We start from the raw sequence: 12750 nt of genomic DNA on the forward strand, positions 1-12750 counted from the left end.
CCTGGGTCTCTTGGCTCAAGCCTTTTCCTATCAGCCCACTTTTGATTTAATCTACTCTGAAATATGAAACAAGAAAACTCCTAATAACGCATAACTTATATGACTTGGCTTGCCCCCTTCCACCAAAAACATTTACAGAGTACAAAAGGATTATGCATTCACATTATAGATGAGCATACATTGATTGCAATGGTTCTCAAAGTATAGCCCATGGACTCTTGGGGCTCCTGAAACCAGTTCAGGAGGTACTCATAATATTAAGACATTATTTGCTTATTAGAGTACTCCTATTTCCAACTACATTATCTGTATGAGGCCATATTTTTCATATACTTCACCTAAAACAATAGATAACAAGCAGACTGAATGCAGAAACAAATATGAAAATCCAATTGTCTTCCAATTAACAGATATTAAAGAGGTTTGAAAAAATATGTAAAAGTAAAAAGTTTTCAACTTTAGAGGGAGTGGAGCCAAGACAGCAGAGAAGTTACAGGGACCTATCAGATGACTATTAAATTACCCTCCAAAAAGCAATGATACAATACCTCAAAATTAATTCTGGAGCTGTATAACCCACTGAAAGACAAGGTGAAGTAATTTTTCAGCTCAAAACAAACTTAGAAGGCTGGCAGGAGTGATCTAGTGCATTGGGGTGGAGGTGAATCAGCGTGCCAGGACAAGCCCCACTGAGGCAACAGGCTTTCAGCACAGCTAAAGCAGCAGCCAAGGCTTCCAGAACTCTCAGGTATATATGGTAAGGGGGGGAATCAGAAGGAGATAACAGGGATTCCTTTGCTGACTCTGGGTGCAAGACTCTAGTTCCATTTCTAATTTGCAGAACCAGGTCTCAGTTCTGGGGCACAGTCGAAGGGTGAGGAGAAGTACCAGCATACACCAACACTTGCAGCCAAAGGGGACCCCGGTCACAACTCTAAGGGATAAAAAGAGTGCTTGGTTACTCATCGGCCAGAGCACAGGCTGGCAGAGTATTAAACACAACTCTCTTTACTTCATTCCAACTTGGAATAACTAAAAGCAGATAGATTCTCAATTTGAGCTCTAAAGGCAGCTACACAAAGAACCTGAAGTCTGAAATAGTTCTCCCTTCACCATAGAGTCCAACTTTAACAGTTTTTTAAGCTAAAAGAAAAGAAAAAGGCAAGAAAATGAGCAAACAACAATAAAAAAAACCTCAAAAGAGATGGTTATTTTGGTTACATGGTAGACTCAAACTCAGTGGAAGACAACCAAGTAAATACTACTACATCTAAAGCCTCCAAAAAAATAAAATTAATTGCTTTCAAATCCAAAAATAATTAATGGAGAAGCTAAAAAAGGATTTTTAAAAAATCAAATAAGAGAGATAGAAGAAAAATTGGAAAAAAAAAAAAGAAATGAGAGTGAAATTGGGAAATCACGAAAAAAGAGTCAATAGCTTGGTAAAGGAGGCAGAAAATAACACTGAAGAAATTAACATCTTAAAAAACAGAATAGACCAAATGATAAAAGAGGCATAGATATCCAAAGAAGACATGAACTTCTTAATAAAGTAGAATTGACCAAATGGAAAAAGAAAGACATAATTGGCCCTTAGGAAAAAAAAGGTACAAAAGCTCACTGAGGAAAAGAACTCTCTACAAAGTAGAATTGGCCAAATAGGAAAGGTGATAAAAAGCTCACTCAAGAAAATCATGTCTTAAAAATGAGAATTGGGCAAATAGAAGTTAATGACATCACAAGACATCAAGAAACCATCAAACAAAGTCAAAAGAAGAAAAAATAGAAGAAAATATGAAATATCTCGTGGGAAAAACAACTGTATTGGAAAATAAATACAGGAGAAATAATTTAAGAATTATTGGACTATCTAAAAGCCATGATCAAAAAAAGAGCTTAGACATGATATTTCAAGAAATCATCAAGGAAAATTGTCCTAATATTCTACAACCAGAGGACAAAATAGAAATTGAAAAAATCCATCAATTATCTCTTGAAAGAGATTCCAAAAGGATAACTCCCAGGAATATTACACACAAATTCCAGAACTCCCAGGGCAAGGAAAAAATACTGCAAGCAGCCAAAAAGACACTATTCAATTTTGTGAAGTCAGGATAACACAGGATGTATCAGCTTCTACATTAAAGGACTAGAGGGCCCAGAATATGTTATTCCAGAGGGCAAAGGAACTAGGACTTCAACCAAGAATCAATTACCCAGCAAAACTGAGTCTAATCCTTCAGGGGGAAAAAAAGAGAGAGAGAACATTCAAACATTCCAGATGAAAAGACCAGAGCTGAAAGGAAAATTTGACTTTTGTGTAGAGGGAATTTCATCCCCTCCCACTCCTGGACTGCCAACCCATACTTCCCATTTTTTGCATGACAGTGCTACATCCAGGAAGGTAGCTAAAAAGGGTTTGGGTGGAGTCCACCTGGTGCTTTTGGCTCATGACTTCCCAGAGCAAGCAGGAGACAAACGGAGGATCCTGCAAGGTTGAGCTACACATGGTCAGACAGAATTAGAGTAAGTAACTTTAAATCTATGTTTATCTATCTTTTCTATTTCAAGTGATTATTAATAAACTTTATAGAAAATAAGAATATGGAAGATATTAATTTTAAACACAACACTTCCAAATGCAAGTCTCAAGAAAGCATAAAAAGATTAAAAAGGAAAGAGAAATGAAAAGGCATTTAATAGGATTGAACTGTGTATATCCCTGCATTGGGAGATAATTCTTGTAATTCCAAAGAACTTTATCATTATTAGGGCAGTGAGAAGACATATACATAGACAGAGCGCAAGGGTGTGAGTTGAGTATAATGGGAAGATATGAAAAATTAAATTAAATTAAATTAAGGCATGAGAAAGAAGAATATAATGGGAGGAGGGGAAAGGAAAAATAGAATGGGGCAAATTATTACATATAAAAGAGGTATAAAAGAGCATTCATAGTAGAGGGAAAGATGGGGAAGATGGGGAGGGGAGCATGTGAATCTTACTTTCATCAGAATTGGCTCAATGAGGGAAGAACATACACAATCATTTGGGTATAGAAATCTGTCTTACCCTATGGGAAAGTAGGAGGAGAATGGGATAAAAGAAGGGGGCAGGTTTATAGAAAAGGGGGTAAATTGAGGGAGGTAGTGTGTTATTGAAATTTTGGGGTCTCTGAACTAAATTTCCTGTGAACCCACTGGCTTCCTGTGGAAGTTTAGGGGTCTTTGAACTACATTTCCCATGAGCTCCATGGCTTTCTGTCTTGCGTGATTACGTAGATAGTTATGTAATGATGTAGACAGGATAAAATCAAATGGCTGGACTGTGACTTCCTCTTTTTTCCTCCTGAAGCAGCATGGTGGCAGCAGTTAATGGTGGGTCTTTCAAACAACCTAAGCTAACATGGCACGTGACTTCATTTTTATAATGGCTACCAATAAATCTTTTAAAACCATAATATTTTAAAATCTATCCTTCTATATTCATTTTATTTCTTACAGTAGAGGTCAGAAACTAAACAAGGGGTAAATAGGATGGAAAGTAATATACATTCATCATAATGGTGCAAAAATTTTTTATAAGTCTCTCTAATAAAGGCCTCATTTCTCAAATACATAGAGCAATGAGTTAAATATATAAGAATACAAGTCATTCCTCAATTGATAAATTATTGAAAGATATGAACAGGAAGTTCTTAGAAAAAGTATTTAAAGTACTCTATAGTCATGCAAAAAATGTTCTAAATCACTATTATTTCAAGAAATGCAAATTAAACCAACTTTTGAGGTACTATCCCACACCCATTAGACTGGCTCTTCTGAGAGAAAAGGAAAATGCAAGACTCAATATTCTTTGAAAAATGTTGGAAACTATTTTTACATGTAATTGGGGGAACATAGTTATTTTCATAAAAACATTTTATTAACATAATAGATTTATTATTACTTCAAAATAAATATTTTAAAATTCAGTAACTTTAAATTAATATATTAATATTGATATTTGACATTATAGACATAATTCTTATTTTTAAAAGCATTTTCCTATTGATAAATGATAAAGACATGTGAACAGACAGTTTTGGGGTGAAGAAATCAAAGCTAAAACATATAATTATATGAAAAATGTTCTAAATCATTATTGATCAGAGAAATGCAAATTAAAACAATTCTGAGCTATCAGAATACTGCACTGTTATGTTATAAGAAATGACAAACGGGTTAATTTTGAAAAAATATGGAAAGACCTACATGAAATTATTAACAGTGAAATAAACAGAACCAGAGAACATTATAAAGAGAAATAGAAATATTGCTTGAAGAATAATTTGTGTATATCCACCTCCAGAGAAAAAAACTGATAAAGAGAAATAGGTAAGACATAGTTTTATATATACATATATCTTTTTGTCAAATGATGCCTTCTCTAATAGGGAAGGAGGAGGAGAGAAAGGGTTAATTTAGTATTTAATGTAACAAACAAATAAACAAACAAAAATTCTTCCAGGTCCTCAATAATTAAAAGTGTAAAGTAGGGGTTGCAACCTTTTTAGCCGTGAAAGCCATAAATGCCACATTTTTTAAAATGTAATTTCATGAGAGCCATACAGTGCTCACAGTGCACGCTCCTGTAACAGCGCCTTAAAAAAAATTGACTATGGCTCCTGCAGAAAGAGCCATACTTTGCCGACCCCTGGTGTGAGGAGATCCTGAGTTAGAAAAGACTGAGAGCTACTGATTTATTGAATGGAAACAAAAGTCAAAGATAGAAGACTATGAAGCAGCAGGAAACTGTTTCTCCTTATAAGATCAGAAATTTTAGCTTTTCTACTCACTTGTTTATGTCCGATGTTTTCACATATGAACCCAGATACACTATTGGTAGGGGAATTGCCCCTTAGCATTTGGGGACTCAAAAGTCAAAAGTGGAGAACGTATGTACCTCTTGGCTCATACTGTCTTGGTAACTGAATAGAGTCATCTATGATGAATCTTATAGAGAAAGAATTTCCTTCTTGGCTAATCCTATTACCTAATGAGTTATCAGGATTGTCCCTTGAGTTTTTATGGCCAAGAATCTCTGGCATTTTTATCATAAATAAATGATACTCTTTATTTCTTAAAATTGCTTATGTATCCTGTTTTTATATCTCCCTTACTCATATACATATACTTTACCTCTCTCATCCAGAAAACCTTTATAATACAAAAATTTTAAAAGATAAAAGAAGGGCAGCTGGGTAGCTCAGTGGATTGAGAGTCAGGCCTAGAGACAGGAGGTCCTAGGTTCAAATCCGGCCTCAGCCACTTACCAGCTGTGTGACCCTGGGCAAGTCACTTGACCCCCATTGCCCACCCTTACCACTCTTCCACCTATGAACCAATACACAGAAGTTAAGGGTTTAAAAAATAAAAAAAATAAAAAAAGAAGAAAAGATAAAAGAAGCAGCTCATCATATTAAAAACATTAACTGTTTTAAAGCAGGTGTAGCATTCCACACTTACAGTCTCCCACCTCTGTAAAGAAAGAAGAAAGGTATATTCTTATATCACCTCTTTGGGGCTAGAATTGGTAATGATAATTATAATACATCCTGTTTTAAATTCTGTTGTTCTTTACATTATTGTAGTCATCTTTGTGTACACTGTTTTCCTGGTTCAATTTACTTGGCATCATTTCATATAACTCATCCTATGTTTCTCTGTATTGACCCTATCTTAGGGCTAGGGATTAGATCTTTAATTTCTTTGGGAATAGGGAAATTGGGTGAGGAAATCTAGAGCACTTAGAGGTTAAATGATTTGCCCAAGATCTCCAAACAATATTTCTAAGTCAAGCCTCAAACTCAAGTATTCTTGGTTTCAAATACTCTCTGGTTACCATAACACACTGCTTCTCACTTTCTATCATCCAATAAAAATTCCATTATATTCATGTTTCATAATTTTTTCAGTCATTCCCCAATTGATGAAAAATTAATTTGTTTCTAATTCCTTGTTACTATAAAAAAGCACTACAATAAAAAATTTTAATCCATTGGATCCTTTTTCTTTTTGAGATGTTGGTGTGTGTGTGTGTGTGTGTGTGTGTGTGTGTGTGTGTGTGTGTGTCTAATATATTTTGGGGGCACTTCTCAAGAAACATAGAAGGCAATGCCTTCAAATTAAAATGTCCCAGGCAATTCAGCATTCCACATTTATTCCTTTCAGTGCTTTCAGGTTAAAAACAGTGCAGAGAATGCAAGGGAAAGGGGAAAAAACCTGTAACAGACAATATAACACATTTAGCATTTAATTTCTATTATTGCTATTTATATGCCATTTTTCTTCAACTGGATTTTTGCCCTTCTTTATTGTAAAAACTATTTCTGGATTTAATACATGTATCTAGGGCTCAGAATATCTTACATATGGAAGATATTTTATAGTTATTTCTTGAATTGAAGATAACATAATTGAATTCTGTAGCAAGAATCAGCAGATTAGGGCAGAAAGCAGAATCTGGTGTTATTTATCCCAGACCTGGAAGGTAGAGTCAAAGTCTAAGGGAGTAAGCAATTATATGGTAGCGGTTTAATTTGTTACTAAGAGTAATCCTAATCCAGTAATATCACTATTAGGTCTGTAACCCAAAGAGATTAAAGATGGGGGAACAGAATTGACTTCTACAAAAATATTTATACCAATTCTCTGTAGTGGCATAGAAATTAGAAACGGAAGGGATGTCTATCAACTGGAAATGGCTGAATAAGATGTGGTATATGATTTTAATGGAACACTATTGTACTATAAGAAATGACAAGATGATCACAAAAAAGCCTGGAAAGATTTACATGAAGTGATGCAAAGTGAAAAGAGCAGAACCAGGAGAATGTTGTACAAAGTAACAGCAATAATGTACAATAATCAACTGTGAATGACTTGACTATTATCAATGATGCAAGGATGCAGGAAAACTCCAAGGGATTCATAAAGAAAAAGGTTATCCACTACCATAAAAGCAATTAATGGAGTGTGAATGCAGAATGAAGCGTACTGTTTTTCATTTTATTTCCTTCATGAATTTCTCTCTAGTGTAAGCTATATGAGTCTTCTTTTACGATAGGATGAACAGAGATATGTATTGCATGATAGCATGTGTATAATCTATATCATATTACCCACTGTCTGAGAAGGAGGGAAGGGAGAGAGGGAGGGAGGGAACATAGATTGTAAAATGTCAGAAAATGACTATTAAAATTGTATCTACATGTAATCTGGAAAAATATAAAATAAAAAACAAAAACCCAATAAAATATATTGACTGACAGGCACCCTTGATGAAAAATGCAAAATCAGAAAAACAGTAGCCCTAAAAAAACATTTAAATGGCACAAAGCTTGGACATAGAGTCAAAAAGACCTGAATTCAAATCAGACCTCAGACTCTTACTAGCTATGTGATCCTGAGTAAGTCACTTAACCTCTGTTTGCCTCAGTTTTCTCAGCTATAAAATGGGGATAATAGAAGTACCTGCCTCCCAGCTCAAAAGAAGTATTTGAAAAAGTGTTTAGCATAGTGCTTGACCCATAGTAGGCACTTAATAAATGTTATTACATATCAGTATCTATCTTAAACATAATTGGCTAACTTATCCTAACCATATTTAGTTGCCAGAAATGAGAGAGAGAGAATCTGAAAGGAACATGTTATCTTTCCACCAAAAAAAAAATGAAGACCTAAAAGCAAATGAAGAGTAGTTGTTTCTCTGCCTACCACAGAAAAAAATGAAGAGTCAGGCAGGTGTACTGTACTTTGTGTCTTTGGATCCTTCTTTATATCCTCCTAAATATAGAGGGGATAAGCACCCCGCTGGAAACATAAAGAAGTCTTGACTTGAAAATCAGTTCTGGCACTTAGTTATGTTACTATAGGTAGAGCCATTAAGCTGCCTGTGGTTCCTTTGGTTACCGATAAGGAAGAGGAGGAGATGACAAAGGAGAGGGGAATAAAACGGGAGAGACTAGCCACATAAGCTCCTTGGAGCTTATATGATCAACCTTCTATTAATCCACAGGGAAGTTTGATGAGCCTGCTTGCTTGGTGAGCCTTCTTACAGAGGGGTAGCCCTTTATTTTCCTCACTTACTCGTAACCTTACTTCAAGATAATGAAAAACCTTTTCATTGGTTCTTACCTATAAAAGGCATAAACAAATGAAAGCACTCTCTCCCTCTGTCTCTCCCTCTCTCCCCCTCTGTCTCTGTCTCTGTCTATCTGTCTGTCTGTCTGTCTTTACCCTGCCTCCCCATCTTCCCTCTCCCATCCATGGAACTTTACTTTCTTATTCTCAGTTGTGTTTATTCTTCCCTGAGTGAATATCAAAGATGAAACAACTTTGTGAGCTTCCAAAGGCTAGAAGCTTCACCTTATTATGGCAGTGAACCTGGTGAGCCAGCTCAGCTCTGAGGAGTGATATATTTGATCTGGACTAACAGTGAATTTTCCTGGTCACTAGAATACTGTATTTTGCAAGTGTGGGAGTTACTCCTTAGTTTGGAGTGAGAGATAACCAGGGGTTTGCTTGAGCTAGCTTGTTCATAAGAGCAGTTGTTACGTTTTCACTATGAGCATTTAAAACTTAGAAACTGGCAAATGTTCCAAGTTAGGGATTAATTTATTATTTTGTTAATTGTTAATTAATTGACTGGTTCGTTTTTTATCAATTAAAGGACAAGATGTTAGTAATTCAGATTTTTAAAAGGGAGTGATGCAGCTAGGTAGCTTAATGGGTAGAGAACTAGGTCTGGAGACAGGAGGTTCTGGGTTCTCAAATTTGTTCTCATATACTTCCTAACTGTGTGACCCTGAGCAAATCACTTAATCTCGGTTGCCTACCTCTTACTACTCTTCTGTTTTAGAACTGATACTCAGAATCAATTCTAAGAGAAAATAAGGGTTTAAAAAATTCAAATTAAATTTCCATGTATGTTGCTCATATTTGAAAGCCAGTTGTTAAACACTTACTTTATCTTTTAGTTAGACTCCAGAGTCTAATAGATGACCACTATTCTTCACTGGGATCTTTGATTTGTCAGAACTAGAAGAAGGTACCCATCAGGTCTTATCACTCCTCATGGCAAACTTATGAGAGGACATGGACAAGAGTGTTACAGGATAAACAAACAGGCTGTGATCCTGCAAATAGCAACACAAAGGAAACCATGTATCTACTTGAGTATTTATGAATTGAGCACAGTGGCAAAACCAAATGAATAAAACACTTAATTTTAAGATACAAGATGTTACTTGTCCAAGACCAGTCATCCCTATTTTCTGGTCATCACTAAAACCCCAATTTGGGGATACTTCCATGCTTTTCTTTTCAACTCCATCTTTTTTTTTTATTATCTTACCAAATTAGTATGTAAAGTCCTTAATGACAGAACCTGTATTCTTTCCTTTTTTCCTTCCTTCCTTCCTTCCTTCCTTCCTTCCTTCCTTCCTTCCTTCCTTCCTTCCTTCCTTCCTTCTTTCTTTTGTTCCTTCCTTCTTGCCTTCCTTTCTTACTCCCTTCCTCCCTCTCTTTCTTCCTTTTTTTCAAAACCCTTACTTTTTGTCTTAGAATCAATGCTAAGCATTAATTCCACTCTATCCACTGAGCCACTGAGTTTCCCCTCTCTTGTAATGTGATGAGTCCATCTCCCTGCCCTCCCTCCCCCAGAGAAGTGGTTATTAAACATTTACCAGCAACACACCTTGAGTGTGAACCAGGGTCTAACTATTTTGTATGGAGTAAAAGTGAAGAATGAAATGCCATTAGATTCCCAGGTTTGAATGAGAGCTGTTTGAGAGTATCCTTTTTAGGGCCAGCCATGTGGCTTAGTGGATAGAAAGCCAGGCCTAGAGACAAAATATCTTGGGTTCAAATCTGATTTCAGAGACTTCCTAGCTATGTGACCCTAGGCAAATCACTTAACCCCAATTACTAGCTCTTATTCCTATTCTGTCTTGAAAATAATAGTTAGCATTTATTCTAAGACAGAAGGTAAGTTTAAAAAAAATCCCTTTTTGCCATTGAAAAAATGTTCTGTTCACTAATGGTAAGAGAAACAGAAATTAAAATAGGTCTGAGGTTTTACCCCACACTGAAAAAAATGTCAAAGATGACAATTTATAGTTGTAGAGAGTTTAATGAGACTTGGGGTGATTAACTGACCTATCCATGATAACACAGCTAAGAAAAAACAGAGATGGCATCGAAATCTTAGTCTTCCTGATACGAAGTCTAACACCTTACCCATTATGCAAGATTGAGAAAAAAACTAGAAGAGTAAATATTGGAGGAGTTGTGGTATGCTGATAGGCTATTGGTAGAGCTATAAAATGGTCAAAACATTCTTGAAATAATTTGGAATTAAGAAAAATAACTAAGTTGTTAGAAATTCCAATATGGTACATAGGCATATCAAGAAAGTCAATGACAAAGAGCAAGTTCCAATACTTACCAAAACATTCATGCAGAGAAGTGGTGATGTGATTTAGTAAGGAGATCAGTAAATGAATCAGGTACTTCTATTTGCACCCCCACCTTGAGACTCTAGAATAAAGCCAATAAAGTCGATTAGCCTAATCTCTAAATTTTTTTTAATGAACAAGCAAAGGAGAAAGAACCCAATTTTTGACTGCTCTTATGGGGACAGAGAAGTCCTGGGTTCAAACTCAGAGGACAGTGAAATAAAAACACCTACTTCAAAAACAGCAAAGAAATGAAACAAATGGTCAGGAGCTCAAAAAGAGGTTTTGAAAAAGAGCTTTAAAAAGACCACTAAAATCCAAATGAGAGATTAAAGGAAAATTAGAAAAAATAAGAATAATGTGAGAAATCAAGAAAATTATGAAAGAAAGAGAATGGGAAAAAAAGATTCAAAAATTCATGGAAGAAAATAATTTAATAAGACCTAGAATTGGACAAGAAAAAGCTAACAACTTCCCAAGAAAACAAGAAATAATATAGCAAAATCAAAAGAATGAAATAAAGAGGAGAATATGAAACATCTTATCAGAGAAACAACTGACCTGGAAAATAGATCAAGGAGAGATAATATAAGAATATTTGGACTCCCATAAAGTTATGATCAAAAAAAAAATTTAGACACCATATTCCAAGAATTCATCAAGGAAAACTACCCAGAAATTCTGGATCCAGAGGGTAAAAAAGAAATTTATTTATTTATTAAAAAAACAACCTGTTACCTTCCAATTTAGAATCAATACTGTATATTGGTTCTAAGGTAGAAGGGTGGCAAGAGCTAGGCAATGTGGGTTTAGTGACTTTCCCAGGGTCACACAGCTTTAAAGTGTTTGAGGCCAGATTTAAACCCAGGACCTCCCAACTCTGGGCCTGGCTTTCAATCCACCAAGCCACCTAGCTGCCCCCATAATATAGAAATTTAAAGGATACTCTGATAATCACATCAAAGAAACCCAAAGATGAAAATGCAAAGTAGATAATTGCTAAGTTCCATAACTCCCAGGTTAAGAGGAAAATACTTTAAGCAACAACAACAACAACAAAATCAATTTAAATACTGTGGAATTGTAGTCAGAATAACACAAGACTTAGCAGCTACAACATTAAAAGAACAAAAGGCATGGAATATAATACTTTAAAGAGCAAATGAACTGGGTTTATGACCAAGAATTGCATGCCCAGCAAAGTTAAACATAAATATTGTTATCAAAAATAGTAAATAAGTAATCTGAGTAGGGTCAATGAATGCAATTTGGGTGTGAGGAAGGATAATGGGGTATAGGTGATTATAAGGTGATTGGAGAAGGAATGAAGGTATGGGAAGGTTTATAGGAGATAGAGGAAATGGGGTATGTAGGAGAGGGCAGTTCAAACAGATTTATTCCCAGAGGCTTGAGAAAGAGAATACAGGGAGGAAACTAGGGCCAGTAAGAAATTTTTAGGTTTGACTGGAGGGTTTTTCTTGTTAGTTTCTCCAGTCTCTTTTTTTTATTAGACATTTATTAATATTCGTTTTTAATCTGTTTACATACTTTATGCCCCTACTTTCCCCTTCACCCCCCACTCTCCCCCCACCCATGGCCAACACACATTTCCACTGGTTGTAACATGTGTCCTTGTTCAGGATCTATTTCCCATTCATGTCCGCCTCAGCCCATGCATTCAAGCAATTGTTTATCTTATATGTTTCCTCTCCTGCAGTCCTTCCTCTGAATGTGGGTAGCATCTTTACCATAAATCCCTCAGAGCTGTCCTGTGTCATTGCCATGTTGCTGGTACAGGAGCCCATTACATTTGATTTTACCATAGTATATCAGTCTCTGTGTACAATGTTCTTCTGACTCTGCTCCTTTCGCTCTGCATCACTTCCTGGAGGTCTCTCCAATTTGCATGGAATTCCTCCAGTTTATTATTCCTTTTAGCACAATAGTATTCCATCACCCGCATATACCACAATTTGTTCAGCCATTCCCCAATTGAAGGACATCCCCTCATTTTCCAGTTTTTTGCCACTACAAAAAGCGCAGCTATAAATATTTTCGTACAAGTCTGTTTATCTATAATCTCTTTGGGGTACAATCCCAACAATGGTATGGCTGGATCAAAGGGCAGGCAGTCTTTTATAGCCCTTTGGGCATAGTTCCAAATTGCCAGCCAGAATGGCCGGATTATTTCACAACTCCACCAGCAATGCATCAATGTCCCAATTTTGCCACATCCCCTCCAACATTCATTA

Source organism: Gracilinanus agilis, chromosome 5 (genome assembly GCF_016433145.1).
Source record: "Gracilinanus agilis isolate LMUSP501 chromosome 5, AgileGrace, whole genome shotgun sequence".
In the NCBI taxonomy this organism is placed as follows: Eukaryota; Metazoa; Chordata; class Mammalia; order Didelphimorphia; family Didelphidae; genus Gracilinanus; species Gracilinanus agilis.